This window comes from Felis catus, chromosome A2 (assembly GCF_018350175.1).
Source record: "Felis catus isolate Fca126 chromosome A2, F.catus_Fca126_mat1.0, whole genome shotgun sequence".
In the NCBI taxonomy this organism is placed as follows: domain Eukaryota; kingdom Metazoa; phylum Chordata; class Mammalia; order Carnivora; family Felidae; genus Felis; species Felis catus.
The window spans coordinates 124,616,288-124,632,487 of record NC_058369.1 but is presented as its reverse complement, the minus strand read 5'-3'; the positions used below and the strand labels follow the sequence as shown (position 1 = coordinate 124,632,487).

The 16,200-nt window shown below is 42.5% G+C and overlaps 1 long non-coding RNA gene across 1 annotated transcript in view; it reads right to left on the bottom strand.

Moving 5' to 3' along the window:
• LOC123383939 overlaps window positions 1-16,200 on the bottom strand; it is a 182,653-nt gene that overhangs the window by 59,574 nt on the left and 106,879 nt on the right. Inside the window, exon 4 of the long non-coding RNA XR_006594375.1 lies at window positions 4,678-4,776. This is a non-coding gene — a long non-coding RNA (uncharacterized LOC123383939). The remainder of the gene's footprint in view (window positions 1-4,677; window positions 4,777-16,200) is intronic.

The window sequence follows — 16,200 nt, the reverse complement described above, 5'->3', positions numbered from 1 at the left end:
ACTGGATTCACAAATGTCAATGTCTAACGCATTGGCACCATTGGCTCTTGAGTCACAGCACTCACAAAGCAGTGAGAAGTAATGTAGAGGAAGTGAGGAACGTGGCCTGTATTGATTCCCAATCTAGCAAAACTACAGCTCATGCTGGAACTAAACTTGTCTCCGAGGTTTTGAGCAACATTTGGTCTTACCATCTTTTCCTCTCCCAGACACATCTGGACGGCTGGGTTCCAGGCAAACTGAGAATGAAATAAATGATGAAATCTTGCAGCCAGAAAACCTGTTTATTTTTGTTTAAAAGTCTTAAAAATTATATCTTGGAGGAAGTGTGGTCTAATTGTTAAAATTGTGAATGATCCCTAATATCCTGGGTTCTAGTCTCTTTCACTGTTAGCAACTCATCAATCAAGTCCTTTGGTGATTTAATGTAAACTAAATGTGTCCTGATTTTCCCAGTGAGTCCTAAGAGCTTAGAATTAAAGATGTTAGGGGCGCCTGGGCAGCTCAGTCTGTTGAGCGTCTGACTTTGGCTCAGGTCATGATCTCACAGCTTGTGGATTTGAGCCCCGTGTCAGGCTCTGTGCTGACAGATCGGAGCCTGGAGTCTGCTTCGGATTCTGTGTCTCCCTCTCTCTCTGCCCCTCCCCCACTCTCAAAAATAAGTGAACATTAAAAAAAAAGAATTAAAGATAGTATTCACATGCACATATGCATCTGAAATAGAGAGTTTAATCCTACGCAAGGAGCTAGAATTTACAACCAAACTTGGCCAAGAAAGAGAAGCAGGTATTAACTACTTGCAGGGAGGCACCCAGGAATTAATGATTTGGTTCTCAAACTGGGTTTAAAGATGTCCCTTCTCAGAAGTCTTCAGAGGCAGTAATGAGTATCAATGAACAATTTCCAACACTTCAAAAAGTCCGGTGGAAGCTGCATGTTGATCCTTGGTAAGACTGTGTAGACAAACTATCTAAAGTTCTACTCAACTGGTAGTAGTTGTATTCTGAGCAGAAGCTCTGATAAACAGTCTTTGATTAATAAAACATCCAAAAATAAATTTTATTACTAATTTAGTTTTGTTTGCTAGACCGAAGCATTACCTATAAGGGAAAAAAAATTATTTTAAAAGGGTACCTGGTACAGATGTCTGTTCACTGGACCATTGGGTGGTGAGTTGGTTCTGAGGAGGGTTGAAGAAGTGGGGTAGAAAGCTAGCATGAGTATAAAAAGAAAATACAGTAGGGGTTCCGGGGTGGCTCAGACAGTTAAGTGTCTGACTCTTGATGTCAGCTCAGGTCATGATCCCACAGCTCATGTGTTTGAGCCCCATGTTGGGATGCTGAGAGCACAGAGCCTACTTGGGATTCATTCTTTCTCTCTCTCTCTCCCTCCCCCCCCCCTCAAAATACATAAACTTTTTTTAAAAAGGAAAGTAGTGGTTCTCTAAATAGAATGCTTCTGGGGTGTGATACCCTAGGTATTTCCAGGGTCCCTTCAGGTGTGTTCTTCCTCCCAGAATGAGCCCCTGAAGTGCTGATTGACTACAACTTGATAGTTTGTCCAGAGTGGTGAGGGCAAAGTGTTCTTTTTGCCAAAGTTTCTTCCCGACCGGTTGTGAACCATACAATGCTACCAACTTCTAAGCATCAGGCTACTTGTTGATACACATTACCACCCAATACAAATTTCACACAGGCACAATTCTGCCAGGAGGTGGGCTGTGTCTCCTGGCAACCTGAGGAGAAGGCCAGGGGATGCTCGTTCTCCCCCAAGCACACACGGCAGACACTGTTAAGTGACCACAGATCCCAACAAGGATCTCTCTCAAAGCAGCATTCCAGACACTTACTACTAACTGACTGAAGTTAGCAGAAATTCTACTTGCCTACCCAGCCTAAAGATGAAGAGGTCACGTAAACTTAAGATAGCGCTCTTGGGAAGCAGTACGGCCCAGGATCATGGGCCCACCATCACATTAAACTGGTGTCAAATCCCCACTCTCTCACTCAGCAAGCTGTGTGTGCTTGGGCAAGTTACTTTGCCTCTCTGGGTCCTGGCTTTTTTCTCTCTTAAACAAGGATTGTGTCATCCACCAACAGGAATACTGTAGGGATTAAGTGAGAGAACATTTTAAGCCCAGCAGCACAGTGCCTGGAATTTTGTATGTGTCTAACAAATGCTAATTCCTGTATTAATGACAAAAGCAGTTGGGCACCTCCCCCAGAACTCCAAATTCTCTTTGGCTCTTCAGCTCATGAGTGTATTAGAGTCAGCTGATAAGTAAAGGTATGAAAGGAACAATACATAAACTCTTGTGAATTTAAGGGTATGTTAAGAAACTAAATACAGACTGAGAAATGCCAAACATTAAGTTTTATGGATCAGCTTTGACCCTATACGACCCAGTATTAACAGTCCTGTTGTGCCCAATGTAGGCACTAAACAGATGGTTAAACCTATGAAATCACATACATATGCCATGAAAGCAAAGGGAAGAAAAGCAATTAGGGGACAGAACTGAGCAGACCCACCATTCCCTAGGCCATTTCTGGCCCAAACCTTTGTTCCAGGTCCTGTGACAGAGAATCATTTGCCTCAGCAATCCAACTTCACCATGCAATCTTCCTCTGCTTCCTTCCTCTGGAATAAATAGAGCTTGTCCAGGGTCTGCATGACCTGATTCTCCGAGCAGATACCAGCTCTCACTGAACTCACAAGCGTAGAGGGGAAAACCAAAGAATCAACAAAGAGAGAAGGCTACTACCTTGATCTATTTCTAAAGAGCAACCCTGCTGTGTCTGAAGGGGCAGACAGGAGCTGTGAATGTAATTATGACCAATGCTAAGATTGAACCCATGAATGGTTTGGCTTGAGTTTTTGCAAGAGATCAGTTGTGTAGCATAGCAGTGTTTACAGGTTTATAGATCTGCCTGGGGCGTCCGACGCCCTTGACTATGATTTATTATTACAGGACAGAGATTATCTCAGACTGGGCTGGAAATGGATCTTGGCTGAGTTATTTACTCACCGGATGCAATGTGTGAGAGTTGATGGCCTTGTTTCTCAATTTGTCAGTTGTAAAGGGAGTCCCCAAGGCTCGATTTCAGACCCGGTATTGTTTACATAGCCCAGCAATAATACATCACATGTGGCAAAATATTACAAATTCATTTTTATGCTGATGATATGGCTCATGCATAATAGCAGCTAATGTGCTTCTCTTTTTAGTTGAAATTGCAGCTAAGTTTCTAAAGGCACAAAGGGCCTTTTGTGTTTTGAACCATAAAGAAGAGAAAGTATATGACAGTTTTCAGAAGGACTAATGAAGAGTTTGATCTGACTCGGCTGCCATCTGTAAGAGTCCCATTATACCAGTTACGGTCATTATATACCATACCATCTGAAGATATCTGTCAGAATTTTTAAGACCATTATTATTAGTAGTAGTAGTATTTTGGAAGCTATGGAAAATGACTTCCCATTTTACTGTTTGCATTTAGGTGATGGGAAAGGAATAACCTGAACGATGATTTCCATCTGGTACTTTATTCAAATGGCTCACACCAACCATATGGAGACAACACACTGGCACATACACTGTGTACCAAGGGATACACTATGTTTAAAACAGTCTCCACATAAATCAACTCACGATGAGTCACAACAAATTGCCTGCACTCTGTGTCTGAAGAATCTTTAGCAGAAAAAAAAAAAAAAAACACCAGCATATTCTAAAGAGCACAGAGATGCCCCAAAGAGGCAAAAGCTGTGTTTGGTTTCTGGATTTGGACTCTGAGAATACAATCCTGGGCATCTTTCTTAAGAAAGATGCCTTTTAAATATGATTTCATGCTCTATGACACTAACAAATCAAAAAATAAACAAATAAAATGGCAGCCTCCTCAGGAATTTGGCGGGTTTCAGATGCACATTTACGAAAAGGAAAAGGAACAAAGCGATTTCATAGCTTTTTAACAGATATCTCCTAGCCCTAAAAAGCCCTCCTTCTCCCCACACTGAAAGACAGCAAGTAGCCGCTTGGCCACGGGTAATTTGGATTTAATTGTGTTTACTTAAACCATACATTCCACTCCCACACCATAAAAATGAACCCTAGAAATCTCAAAGACTTGAGAAGTCTAGAGCCTATGTCTTGTTTGCCTTCTCAAAGGAAGATTCCCAAGAAAGCTTCATTGCAACCTATGTGTTTACCTTTGATATCTTTCTAACACACATGCCCAGCAGCACTGCATTTTAAAGCATTATGTATCAAAACATGCAGACAAAGTGCCTCCAAAGAGTGGTATCATAGCCAATTGTTAGAGGAGGTGAATCAGACAAGGTGGGGATGGACCCTCAAAGCCTTTACTCTCATTTGCATGTTGCCTGGGGAGCTTACAATCATTCGTTCATTCGTTTTTGTTTTTTTTTTTTGACAAACATTCGTTGAGCACCTCATCTATGCTGAGAAGAAAGCACAGTAGTGAGAGCACAGGCTTGGAAGTTGATGAGCTGAGTTCAACAAAAGGCTTTGCAACTTTGTAAATGAGTGACCTTGGGTGAGTTATTTAACCCCTTTAAACCGGCACAAAGTAGGAGGTCAATGAAGCTATGCCAAAGAAATAAATAAATAAGTTTTGGTTTCTTAATCTGTAAAATGTGGCTATCAGGGCCTACCTTGTAGAGTTGTTGAGGATCTGATGAGAAAATGGACGGATAGTGCTTTTCAAGTAGCAGTTCTTCCATTAGCAGTCAGTGTCTCCGACCTTTGATCTCCTGGGGAAGCAGACACGGAAATCAACAATTATTCTGCAGTGTAATTGAAAACCAAACCAAACTGGGGGTGAGAAGACACATGGTGATGAGATTCAGAAAAGGCTTCTCAGGAGAAATGAGTCGAGCTGTTTTATAAGACAGGTAAAACATAGCCAGGCTACAGAAGGGAGGGATGGCATTACAGGTGAAGGGATTGGAACGTATAGCAGCAAATAGGCGTGAGGGCCTGGTGCACGCCGATCAGGCTGCTCTGTGTGGTTCAACTTTCAGGCCAGAAGACTTAGGCCCCGTGCCGACCCTGCTGGGTCTGGCAGGATAACGTGAGGAGCCTGCGTGTGCTCTGAAAGCTGTGAGCTATGAAGAGCCTGCAAGGGCACTTTGGGTTCTTCAATTCAAACCAAATGACAACGATGGAGGATGTGATGCTGCGACTTATAATAAGAACTATATATCTGATATTCATCCCCATTTCTGACTCAGAGCTCCTAAAACTATTGGAATTTCCTAAGTGCTGGGAGCGATAAAGGTGGCTAATGTTATGTAAATGAGGTGATTTGGGGGCCTCTCCTTAAGATGGGGCTGGTTGGCAGGAGAGCCAAGCAGGAGATTAGAGGGTTGGAACTTTCATTCCCACCCCACTTACTTCCAGGTAGAGAGGATGGGCTGCAGGTTGAATCCACAGCCAATGGCCAGTGACTTAATCAACCATGCATATGTAATGAAGCCCTTATAAAAAACCCACAAGGAGCCGGTGCAGGGAGGTTCTCTATGGTGAAAGTATAGAGATATGGGGATAGTGGGGCATCAGGAGAGGACATGGAAGCTCTGTGCCCTTTCCCCACACTTTGCCCAATGTAAGTCTTCCATCTGACTCCTCCGGAGTTCTCTCTTTTTATAATAAACCAGTAACCTAGTGAGTAAAATGTTTCTCTGAGGTCTGTGAACCACTGTAGCAAATTAATTGAACTGAAGGAGGGGATTGTTAGAACCTCCGATCTACAGCTGGTTGGTCTGGAGCACAGGTAACAACCTGGATTTGAGATTGGCACCTGAAGTGTTGAGGGTGAGGGGTGCCTGGGTGGTTCAGTGGGTTAAGCTCCGACTTCGGTTCAGGTCATGATCTCACGGTTGGTGGGTTCGAGCCTTGCATCAGCTCTGTGCTGACAGCTCAGAGCCTGGAGCCTGCTTCAGATTCTGTGTCTCCCTCTCGCTCTGCCCCTACCCCAACTCATGTTCTGTTTCTGTCTCAAAAAATAAATAAACATTAAAAAAATTGAAGTGTTGAGGGTGCACAGAGCGGGGTCTGGCAGGGCTGAGCCGCTTAATCTGTGGGATCTGATGCTGTGTCCGAGTAGGTAAGGTCAGAACTGAGTTGAATAGTAGGACACCCAGCTGGGGTCCGGAAGCTCTGTGCTTGGGTGTGTGGGGAACCCCTCCTCTCCCCCCCCCCAACATTGGAATTGGTTACAGAATCTTTCGAAGCACAGATAAGAAAGAAACCCACAAGCAGGAAACCAACCCCTGTCACAATTGCTGCTGGACAGTGGGAGGTTCCAGGAGCCAGCTCTTACAGAAGCCACCAGAAAATTTGTGGGAGCCACCAAGAAACCTATCATTCCCCTGAAGCACTCAACTATAAAGGACTTCTGAAATCTTAGTTTTCGTATTTTCAGCCTAGTTGTTTCAATCCTGAATTCCTGAATGTAATCACCAACCCCACCTGCTTTTGTATTTTCAGCTTTTCACCCCTGAGCCTTTTATCTTAACATTTTACCTCTTCTGCTTTCATGTTTGTATCCTTTTATCTTGTTAGCTGAGGCTTTTATCTTTTATTTTAAATGTTATCCATTTTATTTCATGTATCTTTTCTTACAAAGATTTTAAGTGGATTCCTAACTAACCCCCATTCCTTTTCCTTTACATTTTTTTTCCTTGCCTTGATGGCAATGTGGTAGTTATATTCTTGTGACTTTCTAGCTTCCTTTTTTTTTTTTTTTTTTTTTTAAGAATCTCTTCTTTTTCTACTGCTTCCGATTCTGTGTCTCCCTCTCTCTCTGCCCCTCCCCCATTCATGCTCTGTCTCTGTCTCAAAAATAAATAAACATTAAAAAAAATTTAAAAAGAATCTCTTCTTTTTCTCAATTTCCTCTTCCTGCTCCTCTTTGCCTTCTTCCTCATCTTCCAATTTACCCTGTTTGCATTTGGGTTTTTAATGTCTGAGAAGACAAATGCTAATTGGGAAGGAAACACCATAAGAAGCTGCCCATGGACAAAGGAGGCTAATGTCCTTCTCAGGTAACTGCAGTCCCTTCTCGGCCACCCTGAAAATGAACCTGAGCTCTTCTCCCCATTCCTGCAACCCAGCTCCCTCCCCAGCTCCACCAGTGACTTGTCAGGCCCTTTAAAGCATGGATTAAGAGAATGAGAAAGAGAAAGGAAACTTGCCTATGAGAATAATAGGTTAACACCTCCCAGGGGATGGTTCTGTGACACCTTCCACACATACGCATAAGTTACTACAATACTTTTTCTTTCTGACATTGTATCCAACAGACTTTATGGGAATTTTTCCACGTGTAGGAGCAGGGTGTGTGTGTGTGTGTGTGTGTGTGTGTGTGTGTGTGCGCATCTTCTTCTCTTTTAAGAAAATAAGATTATATTATACATGCTATAAGGTAATACACTTATCTCATTTACTTAATAACAAATACATATTCACATCAGGAAAACTCATCCAACATGACTTATTTTTTATTTTTTTTCTTCAGTATGCTTTTTTTTTAACTTTTTAATGTTTATTTACATTTTAGAGAGAGAGAGAGAGACAGAGAGCCAGAAAGTGTGTGTGAGCAGCGGAGTGACAGAAAGAGATGGAGACACAGAATCCAAAGCAGGCTCCAGGCTCCAAGTTGTCAGCACAGAGCCCGACACGGGGCTCGAACCCACAAACTGCAAGATCATGACCTGAGCTGAAGTCGGTCGCTTAACTGACTGAGCCGCCCAGGCACCCCTCTTCAGTATGCTTTTTTTTTTTTTTAATTTTTTTTTCAACATTTATTTATTTTTGGGACAGAGAGAGACAGAGCATGAACGGGGGAGGGGCAGAGAGAGAGAGGGAGACACAGAATCGGAAACAGGCTCCAGGCTCCAAGCCATCAGCCCAGAGCCTGACGCGGGGCTCGAACTCACGACCATGAGATCGTGACCTGAGCTGAAGTCGGACGCTTAACCGACTGCGCCACCCAGGCGCCCCTTCAGTATGCTTTTTAATGCCTATCCCATTTCATGGGTGAACTATAGTTTGTGTGATTCCTATCTTGCCATTTTTAGGTATCAGACATAGTACAGCAACCAACATCCTCGTAGCCACATCTTTGGACACACCCATGATTGTTTCCTTCAGTGAACTTCCTAGAAAGAGTCTTCCTCAAGACTGCACATCTTAATGTGTTTTTGTGTATGTGTGTATGTATTGCCTAATGGCCATGCAGGAAGGTTGTAGCAATTCAGTAACGTAAAAAGTGCCGGTTTCTACACACCCTTCTGGGCATGAGGCATTCCCATTCTTTGGAATTATTCTTTATGGCCTTTGTCAGTGTGATCGCTGGGAAGCGGTGCTGCATTTGCCTTTTGTAGGTTCCCAGTGATGTCGAACTTCTCACACAGACACCTTCCTGGCTCTACCTTCCCAAACTGCTTCTCCCAGCCTGAACTTTGGAGTATTGCCCTGAACGTACATTGGCCAACACTGTGAAGGAAAGTCCCACAACACATGTGTTTGGATTCACTGCAAGAATGTTGTGAAGGGTTTGGGTCATTATGAAAAATAATGCCCTTTCTTAGGACTTTAGTACTAGGAATAGCTGTGCTTCTTATGAATATCCAATTTATTTTTATCTTATTGATAACATGCAATGTGCAATTGACTGTGTTGTCTTTTTTTTTTTTTAATCAACAGCTAGAAAGCTCAGAGTGTTTCCTCCCAACCTCCAGCCAGTTTATCCCACATGCCTATTTGTGTACAGACCTCACTCTTGGCTCCTTCTTATCTTTCCAACCCTTATTTCCCTTTGTCATATTTTTTTCATATTTTAAATTGGATTGCATCTTGTTTGGCAGGCATTTATGCAATGCTGGGTGTAAATAAATAAAATATGGTAATCTATGAGTTGATTGTGGCTCATTATGGTTGGTGCCGCCCAATGCCTTAGCAGTCACTGATACTGAGCCAATGTGGTACTTCCAAGAATTTTTCACCTCATGGTGAACATTGAAAATGATGATGTTGGTATGATTACTGAGGTAAATGGAGAAGATGCTCAGAGGCAGAGGACATTGCTGAGGGGGTCCTATACCTACCCTGTCCCATTTCCCAAGGTAGAAAAGACCCATTGTTGGCACACAGGTTGAGAGGTACCGGGCTGGTGGGGAAAAAAAACACCTCACAAGAGTAAAACTAATAGAAGAAAATAAAAATCATTCCATTTTTGTGCCTACTTAAAAAGAAATGTTTTCCCCCAAAGAAATATTTATTCTTTAGCTATACTACAAATACAATAAGAACAGTTCGCCAGTATGGAAACAACCTATGGAGAGCTGCTACCCTTCCATCCTTCCTGGAATTTGTGCCTGCATATCCTTTCTTCCTTTCTCCCCCGTGTTCCTTTAACAGTATTCAAGCTCTTCTCAGAGCCTAAAGCTGGCATTTTCTATTCACGGAGATCGGGAATTCTTTGGCTCTTTATCTCCTCAACTAACTCCTGGGTATCCCTTTCTCTTTGCTGCACGCTCCAAAACTCTGCCCGCCTCCCTCAAGACTTTCTCGGTAGTATCCACCTTTCCATCTCCTTGGTCTCCTCCCTCTGCTCTCCCACCAAGCCTGGCATCAGAGTAGGATTCAGACAACTGACCTCACTATTTTCCTCTCTCACAGTGGCAGAGGCGAATTAGATGTTCACCATACCTGCTTCACTTTGCTAGGCACACAGCAAAGCCACCTTTTCTATTTTCTGGCACACAGGCACCCAGGTCCAGTGCAGGACTGCATTTCACCCGCGAAATGTGAGAGAATCGGCCAGGTCACTTCTAGGCCCAGGGAGCCAAGAGCGTGTGTTTTCTCCTTTTTTTCTCTCTTTCCTCATCTACGGCTGGATCATACCACAGAAGCTTCAAAGTCCCATTCTAAAGATGGCATAGCCACAGAGTGAGAGGAGTAGAGACCCCTCAATGACTGTGTGGAACAGAGCTCCCTACTAACTGCACTAGATGGTGGCATGGTGGGGAAATCAACCTTTATAGTTTAAGATCACTGAGATGTAGGAAATTATTTGCTATAGCAATTAGCAGACACTAATTAATATATCATTTTTTCTTGCTGTTTCTAAAGAAAGAAAAAATAAGCCTTTCTAACATTTTATAGCTTGTTATTATTAATCACAGAGGAACAAGATTTTTTTTTTTTAAAGCAGGAAAGCTTTCAGGATTATCAAACTCTTAGAACAATGTTTCCCAAAGAATAGTTTGTAGAACATGAGCATTCTAGGAAGTACATGGTAAAAGAGTGGACAAAGGGGGTTATTTGGTTTAACAAAATTAGGGAAGGCAGAATGAATAGAAATAGGCTTCCTCGCTGCAGGACTTCTCAGAGCCTTTAACATTAAGCTGTATATAGTGACTCTCCACAAGGGGGCTCCGTGGAACAGATCTGTCTCGGGTGAAGCACTGAAGATCAAATCTGAGAACAGAACAAGAACTGGCTCCTTTCAGATGTGAGGTTTCTACCTCTAAGTCCCTTTGGATGCAGAAATTTTATTCCACTGGAACCCTGCTACAGTGTAGAGTTCCTTCTAAAACTGACCTTCCAGTGACTCCTTACTCCCCAGAAGAGGAGCCATTCCAGGGTTGACTGTTCCATCATCTGCCTCATCATATGCACCAGACCCACCAGTTTGGGCAGGGCCAGTGCCACTCTCCCTGCATAAGCTTCGGGCCCCTCCCACTTCTGAGCTCTTGCTACTTGAAACAGTCATGGCCTCTTTCTGGGAAGGCAATAGAAATGACAGCCTCTGATTGCTCAACAGTCACTGCAGTTGAATAGTTGACCTGGTACAACTAAAGAGAAGGATGGTGAGGGGCATGCCATGTGTGGCCTGAAGGGAAAGAGTGAGGAAAGACAATACAGTGGAGGAAACCAAACGAAGTGTGTGCTTAATGATAGTCCAGAGGGGCAAGATACATGGTTGTCCAAAATCCATACGAGCACATTAGCAGCCAACTGCCTACAAGCTTCCTGGCAAATAGAGTTGAGATTTGCATAAATTTCTGAAGGGGAGACTGTCTGAACTTGCTCTGAATCGCATCCAACTGAATGTTGTAATGCTTTAGTCTTCAAGCCTCAACACCAACTCCAAATGTAACACCTGCCTCTGCCTAAAACCCCTAGACTCCATCCCGGGGGGCTCACTGAGCACAGAGCTCAGCAGACAGGTCTGCTTGTGAGATATTTCTAAGACACACTAAATATGCATTTTAGGTTTTACATCTCATCTGGAAGATTGCTACACCAACACCAGGAAAGGTCTCTGTCAGCTCCAAACCAGAAGGAGCCATTTTCATCCCCAGAATAAGACCTGGCCACAGGAAACACAGAGGAAGGGGCAGTCCGGGATCCTGGGTGCTGGATGTCTTCTACGGCATCATCTGGCATTTGTCACTCCATTAGTGCATAGATGTAAGGGTCATTAGTGAGCACCACTGCCCCTTCCTCTGTGTTTTCCACAGGACCGCCATCCTGGAGCTCAACAGATGCAAGTAATTCAGTACTCAACAATAATTTGAATCGGTGAGATGGGATGAAATACATGCAATAATGCATTTATGATCTCTAACTCTAACCCAGTAGCCAGCAGTCTCTTTTGTTCACCTTTGGTTTCCTTACCGTATCTCCTAAATGTGTTTAGTTGTTTGCATCATCGTCATCTCCGGGGTACTTTTTATTTTTTTATTTTATTTTATTTATTTATTTATTTATTTATTTATTTATTTATTTATTTATTTATTTATTTATTTATTTATTTTTTACCATAGAAAAAATAAATTTTTATTTAGCGCACATCTCTGAAAATCAAAAGTAATTTCCGGGGTACTTTTTAAAGCACAATGCCAAGGCCCCTCATTAGACATTGCGAAGCAGAGTTAGAGGGAAGTGCCCGGGAATCTGTATTCTGAGAACTCTGCCCAAGAGATGCTTCCCCACGCACAGTCTGAAGAATGCTGTAAAAACAAAAACAAAAACAAAACAAACAAACAAAAAACCCCAAAAGCTGCTTAGAAATGAAAAAAAAAAAGAATGCTGTTTTGGGGTTTCTGCTCCTGGAAGTCACCCCTCCCACCAAGAACCAAGAATGAACTGCAGACCTACCCCACGTGCTCACCCCCTGCCGCCCTGAGAACACCAGAGCTACCCGTTGGTGCTCTTTCCCAGACCTCCACCAAGCCAGTGGGACCTTGCCTCCGAGGCAGAGTCGTATCCTTCCTGCTCTCACCCCTATCCCACCTGTACAGCCTCCTCCAGGATACTGCTCCATCACATGAACTTAGACCCACAGGTACTGCCCAGTGAGGTTCCTGTTCTCCTCCTCCAACCATGAGAACAGGAACAAGTGTCAGGTTTTTCTTCCCTTCACAATCAAATCTCTTAAACCTCCTGCCTGCACCTGTTCCCCTCATTCTCTCCCTCCTACTTACTCTTTAAAAATCCTCCACCACCAGACGTCTGCCCACACCACCCCCCTGAATCAAATCCACAGCATTTGTCATGAAAATGATGATATATTACACCCAAAGGTACTTTACACCTAATAAAGTACTTTCACACACATTTTGTCATTTGGACATCATGACCCTGTAGGGGGCGGAGAGTGGGGGGGAAGAAGTATGCAATATCTCAGAGATTCCCAAACTTCAGTCTAGATTACTGCACCACCTTCCCAATTTTTGTCACATATATTTGCCCCTGCATTACTATTTCCTTAGTGTTTTCCTTAAAATGACTCCTGTCTTAACTTGATTAGTTTGAAACAAAAATGTATGTAGGTGGAGAATCACTATCATTTGTCATAAATAAGAGAAACCATTAAAAGAAGTTCAGTGAATGGAAAATAATGTTATTAAAGTTTAAAGTCAAAGCGACTCTGGCCTGTAGGCCTTTAGTCAAAGGTAGACTTCTGAGCCCCTGAGGAAAGTCAGCTGTCCTGTTTTCCCACTGCTCCCACCCAGGGAGCCAAGGAGTAGAAAGACCCAGCTCTACTGAGTTTCCTCATGGCCTTTCTGGGTTCACAAAGGGTCAATATCTACCCCTTTCCCTCTCCAAATACCAGGCCTTTCCCAGGACCTAGAACCAGACACTGCTCTCTAAACAGTGTCCAGCCAGGGGGAAGAAGCACCACACCTGTTTTCCCATAAGGATCTCAGCAGATCTCAGTGCCTCACTCACATCCAGCTGCCCACAGGTTTCTGCCATGGCCCTAGAGGAGGCAAAGAACTGGGGTAAAGGCCCCCTTCAGATGCCCATGTTGTTAACATTACTTCTATAATTCTAGCTGGAAGCTATCACTTGCCAAGGCTTTGAGCCCAAAGACCATTCATATCTTGTTTAAAAATGAAATTATCACATATATTAGAATGGTTATTAAGAAAGAAAGAAAGAAAGAAAGAAAGAAAGAAAGAAAGAAAGAAAAAAGAAAGAAAGAAAAAAAAAAGAAAGAACAAAAGAAAGAAAGAAAGAGGAAAGGAAAGGAAAGGAAAGGAAAGGAAAGGAAAGGAAAGGAAAGGAAAGGAAAGGAAAGGAAAGGAAAGGAAAGGAAAAGAAGCAACAAGGGTTTTTGTGGATGTGGGAAAATTAAAACTGTTGTGCATTACTGTTAGGAATACAAAGTGGTATAGCCATTGTGGAAAACAGTGTGGTGGTTCCTCAAAAAAAATTAAGCTTAGAATCACCATGTGATCCAGCAATTCCTCTACACAAAAGAATGGAAACTAGGGTCTGGAAGAGCTATTTGTAGCAACATTATTCACAATAGTCAAAAGGTGGTAACAGTCCGAATGTCCATCAACATAAGAATGGAACATTATTTAGCCTTAATTAAGAATAAAATTCAGATACATGCAACAACATAGTTGAACCTGAAAGACATTATGTGTAGTACAATAAGCCAGCCACAAATGAACAAATACTCTATGATTCCACTTACATGAGATACCTAGAGTAGCCAAATTCATAAAGACAGAAAGTAGAAGGTTGGTTACCAGGGGCTCTAGGGAGGGAGGAATGAGGAGTTATTTTTATGGGTACAGAGTTTCAGTACGGAATGACGAAAAGTTCTGGAGATGGACAGTAATGACAGTTGCACAACAATGTGAATCAATTTAATGCCACTGAACTTTACACTTAAAAACAGTTAAAATGGTACATTTTCTGTTATACATATTTTACCACATTTTTTTTTAAAAATGAGAGCAGCAGTTATATGTTAGAAAGGTGTTAAAGTCAGATTAGCCCTAAATTGAGACTTTCTGCATGGCCAAATCAAGACTGAAATTGAAATGGAGAGCAGATAACTTTCTCTCCATGTGATTCAATATTATCGAAGGTCACATTCCAGCATCTCCAAAACCACCAGTAAAATGTTTACCAAGTTTTAAGAAAACACTCTCATAATATCTTAGATACTCGTTACACAGATAAGGACACTGAATCCCAGACACAATAGATATAATAAGTGAATTTCCCAAGGTCACACATGGGAAATGGCTTGATATAGATTGTTCTGATTCCCAATTTAGGGTCAGCCCCATTAACTCATAGTGTTCCTTCCTACCCTGCTCTCTTTTCTTCTTCAGTATCCAAGACACTGACCTCTTTTTGTTCTCCTCCTACCCATTTTTCTTTCTCTATGTTTTCTTGTGATTAAAAAGAATTAATAGGCTTTGTTTTAGAGCAGTTTTAGGTTTATAGAAAAATTGAACAGAGAGTACAGAGAATTCTCACATGCCACTCCTTCCCCCAGTTTCCCTTATTATTAACATTTTGCATTAGTGTAATACCTTTGTTACCACTGATGAGCTAATATAGATGTAATGTTATTAACTAAAATCCATAGTTTACATTACGGTTTACTCTGTCTCACACATTCTGTTGGTTTTGAAGAACGTCTGATGACATGCATCCACGGGTACAGAATCAGACAGGACAGTTTCACCACCCTAAACACCCTCTGTTTCTCTTTTTTCACCCAAGTCAAACGATTCTCCGAAGTTTCAATCCCGACCTGTTTCTCTTCTTGTTCTATTCTCTCCCTTAGGGGACCATTTTGATCCCCACATTTTCAGGGACCACTTGCATCCTAACAACTCTCCAAGTTAAACCCCCACTAGCCTGCTGTACATTTCCACTTGGACGTCAGAAGCAAGCCAGCTGTGTACTCAGCCCCCAACCCCTGACCACCTATTTCTCTTAATGACAAGTCTCCCTCCTAGTCACCTCATCACCCTGGAATCAACTTTGACTCTTCCTTCCTTATCCTTTGAGGCCGAGGCCTTAAAAAGAGGGGGGAGGGCACCCAGTGACAGGCTGGAGTCATGTTCGTGACGAGCTTAGACTCTCTGGCTGCAGGAATCTGTCTTCAAGTCCTCTGACCCATGCAAGGTGAATGGCAAAAATAATGACCTGGTGAGCTAGCAGCCATTTTCACAGAAGTGCTTCTTTGTAGTCAACCTAGAAAGGCCTCTCCCTCTTTTTTCACATCAAACAGGTCTTTCCCCTCCTCACCCCCAACCCCCTGTTGCCTTTGATGTCTTTCTTCTCTAACCCAGGTCTTGGCACTGGTGGGAAAGAAAGTCAAGATGAGACCAGATTCACTGATCACCAATAGAATGATGGAGCTTATTCTCTGAGGTCACAGCTCAAAAAATTCATTAAAGTTTTTTTTTAATATAAACTCATCAGTTTAATAAAAATGTACTGTAAAAAACTATTGATAACTCAATGTTTGCCCTCAAGTGGTTCACTGAAGAGTTGAGGAGAAGCCTATGTAAGTAATGAAAATTAAGTGTGATGTGTATAGTAACAGAAATTTTACAAGTTTAGAAAAAGACAAAGGAGTGTATTGGTTAGAATTGTGGCCAGGTGCATGTAACAAGAAACTGAGAACAGTGACATAAGCAAATTGGGGTCACTTTTCTCAAGTTACAAGAAGTGCAGAGGTTAAGCAGTCTAGGGCAGGCATAGAAGCTCCATGAAGCCATCCGGGACCAAACTCTTTTTATCATTCCCCTCTGCCATTCCTCATTTGTGACTTTCACCATCTTGCTTGCAGGATGGCTGCGTGCATATCCAGACATCAAATATGAATTTGGGGCAGGAAA